The 3848-nt window shown below is 36.8% G+C and overlaps 1 protein-coding gene across 2 annotated transcripts in view; it reads right to left on the minus strand.

Annotated features, from left to right (window-relative positions):
• The window catches only part of LOC135200349 (protein spaetzle 3-like), a 33636-nt gene extending 30819 nt beyond the window's left edge, over positions 1–2817 (minus strand). Inside the window, exon 1 of one of the 2 annotated variants that reach the window (XM_064228946.1) lies at positions 2720–2817. The gene's annotated coding sequence lies outside the window, so the exon portion shown is untranslated. Of the gene's footprint in view, positions 1–2697 lie in introns of both variants that reach the window. The other variant, XM_064228939.1, reaches the window with a different exon arrangement.
• Between the last annotated feature and the right edge of the window lie 1031 nt (positions 2818–3848).

The following is a 3848-nucleotide window of genomic DNA, read 5'->3' on the forward strand; positions in this document are numbered from 1 at the left end:
CAAACCAAGGATATCGGCATGGGAAAAATAAGACGAGCGCGTCTCTCTCTCTCTCTCTCACACACACACACAAAGACACACACACACCTGGGAAGGCAAGGGATATAGCGCTCAGAAGGGAGGGAGAGAGAATATGTATATATCATATATATATATATATATATATATATATATAATATATATATATATATATACATATATACACAGAAGAGAGACACAGAGAGACAGACAAAATAAATCTAATGTTTGTACTCTCAACTGCTTGTGCATCAGAGAGAGAGAGAGAGAGAGAGAGAGAGAGAGAGTAGGGCCAGCAGCCACACCTGCCTACTATTACAAGGTCTTCTCGCTCTCAATGGACCATATCCACTCCGGAGTTACTCCGTCTCTCTCTCTCTCTCTCTCCTACGGAGTGCCCCGTCTACGTGTCCAACTGTTCAACTTGACCTAGAATCTGCGTTTGCTTTTGTTTGCTTTGGTTGCCTTTGTTGTTTTTCTTAGTTGTTGTTTTTCTTTGATGCTGTTTTTCTTCGATGTTGTTTTTCTCAGATGTTGTTCTTTTTTGCTTTTATTGTTTTTCTTTGTTGTTTTTCTTCGATGCTGTTTTCTTTGCTGTTGTTTTTCTTTGAATTTTTTCTTAGTTTTTGTTGTTTTTCTTCGATGTTGTTTTTCTTTGATGTTGTTTTTATTAGATGTTGTTTTTCTTTGCGTTTGTTGTTTTTCTTCGATGTTGTTTTTCTTTGATGTTGTTTTTATTAGATGTTGTTTATTTTTGTTTTTGTTGTTTTTCTTCTATGTTGCTTTTCATACCTTTTGTTGTTTTTCTTTGCTTTCGTTGTTTTTCCTATAGTTTATCTTTGCTTTAATATTGTTGTTTTTCTTTGTTGTTTTTACTTGACGTTGCTTTATTTTGTTTTTCTTTGATGTTGTTTTTCTCTGCCTTTGTTTTTTTTATTTACTCTACTGTTGTTTTCTTGGATATTGTTTATTCTTTGTTATTTCTTTATGTGTTTTTTATAACGACGCGACATTATATATATATATATATATATATATATATATATATATATATATATATATATATACATATACTATATATATATGGTGTATATATATATATATATATACATATATATATGTGTATATATATATATATATATATATGTGTGTGTGTGTGTGTGTGTGTGTGCGTATCACAGGTGTATATTCACATATACATCTTATACATATACATAAACAAACCATAAACACCAAAGAAATAGGCCCCAACTTCCACCCCCCAAAAAATTTGTAAAACAAAACTAAAAAAACTAAAAAATTATTATAACAACATCCCGAGATCAACCGGTTATTAAAAGTCATCATAACAACTTCGCTTTTCCCTTTTACTTAACCCTTGTAAGATGACCTAACAATTTTTAGCTCTAATTCACTGGAGGTCACAAGATGTAGATTGTAATGCTTTATATAAATATATATATATATATATATATATATATATATATATATATATATATATATATATATATCAATATGAATATATATAGAAATATTCCTCTCTAATTCTTCTGAAATATTTTCATTATAAAAAATTATAATGCTGGAATTGTCTCGTAAACGCGAAATATTTCCTCTCTCTCTCTCTCTCTCTCTCTCTCTCTCTCTCTCTCTCTCTCTCTCTCTCTGTGTGTTCTTATTCTTCTTAAAAACGTCACCAGAAATGTTTCTCACTTAAAATTCACTCATCAAATACATTTTCCCTTTCATTTCCTCTTAAATATTTTCCAGAAAAAGGAATAATTTGGGAATTTCAACATGAAATACCTCCTCCACATTTTTCTCTTTTTTTCTCTCTCTGTATTGTTCTTCTCTTTCTTATTCTTCTTCTTCAAAATCGTCACCAGAAGTAACAGTTCTCCTCAGAAACTGCATTTTTCTTTCTCTCGTTCCTCTCAAATATTATATTAATATTTTCCAGATAATAAAAGAATATTAATCGGACTGTTTCGTCTCGTAATCACGAAATATTTCCTTCACAGTTTTCCCTCTCTCTCTCTTCTCTCTCTCTCCCTGTTCTTCCTGTTTTTCTTCTTCTTCTTCTTCTCCGGAATCGTCACACCAGAAACAATAACGTCCCTCATTTTCAGAGCCTCTATATATATAATCCAGCTCCTCGGTGCCGAGCGAGCGACCTTCTGGCCCAAGGTTACGCCTTTGACGCGATGTCTGCTGCTCCCCCAGCGAGTGAGTGCCGCTTGCCCGCCTTCCTTCCTTCACCCCTCACGTCTCAAAGACAAGAAATATCATACATAAAAACCATCCTGGGGCCGGGGCGGGGGGAGTGGGGAGGGAAAGATAGATATTTTCACTAATTCACACGGTCGTCCGCTGACGACGGATTTCCTCGCGTCCCACGAGAACGAGAAGAATAATAATAAAAAGAATATGAGAGACAACAGGAAATATTATATACAATCAAATCCATTTGGAAAGAAATGTTCGACTGATAGTTTCACTAATTCACAAGGACGTCAATGACGAGGGGGAAGTAGAGGGGTGCTGGCTCCACGTCCCAAGAGAACGAGGAGAATAAACAGAAGAAGAAGACGGAGCGAAATCCAGAGAGGCCACAAATGGCACCCCGTTTCATGAGTATACTTTCGCTCAACACGCGCGCGCTAGCTAGCTCACTCCTACCGCTTCCACCTGTTAACCCTACCACGTTCGATCGTACACTGCCGCGCTGCCTGCTGCCTGTTGCTGCAGTGACTAGCGCGTCTAGCTAGAGCACTGGCTGGCCTGGACCTGGCTGGAAGGTCTGGTTTGGTGGTGTGGTCTGGGCTGGACCAGGCGTGAGAGAGAGAGGGGGGCGGGCCTGGAAATGAGGAGGTAGGCTAGGGACCCATCCAAGGTACCCAGAGACATGCAGTCCCGGGCGAGTCAGAGAGACAATCCACGAGGCTGCTTCTGATTTCTCAACAATACCTACACCCAGGTAGTACACCTATGCCAATACACCTACTATGCACACACCTGGTCTTCCTTCTTCCCCAAGTAACCTGGAACACTTAATTAATGTGTCGAGTCCTTACCTTCACACCCGGAGCCTTAATGAGTGGAAAGACGTGAAAATAATTTTAACGAATTTTTGTATGTCTTGAATTCAGATGAACAAAGTAATTCTAACGAAACTTTGAATGTCTTAAATACAGATGAACAAAAGTGTTGGTAAAAATCTTGCCTTGTGTAAAGATGATTAACAAATTCACGGCTGATTCTGGTCTAGATAATCGTGAGATATTTTTTGAAAATTATTAAATATTAAAGGAATTAAAAAAGTAATAGGAATGATTAGGCTGAACAAGGAAAAGGTGCAGATATGTACGAATAGCTATCATACCTTCACATAAATAATCTCTCTCTCTCTCTCTCTCTCTCTCTCTCTCTCTCTCTCTCTCTCTCTACGAAAATTGTTATATATATATATATTCCATGTTGACAATTTCAATAGAATGTAAAGAATAAAATAAAAATAAAATTCTTTTTTGGGTCACTAATAACTTGCTGAGGAAACTGCATTAAGTAAAAGATGACTACTGCAATTTCCTCACGTCCAAGAGAGAGAGAGAGAGAGAGAGAGAGAGAGAGAGAGAGAAAGTAAACCCACATCAAGGCAAACCAGTGCTCATCTTGAAGCCTGGCTAACTCGTGTAAATGCAATAACTGAATCGACATATCACGAAAGTTTCGCTTCCCAAAATACTGATCAAATGTTTATATATAATTTGGATTATAACTCTTCCGTCGACTTCTTGAAATTATTACGTCTTCACACGCCAAGGAGAATC

Source organism: Macrobrachium nipponense, chromosome 23 (assembly GCF_015104395.2).
Source record: "Macrobrachium nipponense isolate FS-2020 chromosome 23, ASM1510439v2, whole genome shotgun sequence".
Classification (NCBI taxonomy): Eukaryota; Metazoa; Arthropoda; class Malacostraca; order Decapoda; family Palaemonidae; genus Macrobrachium; species Macrobrachium nipponense.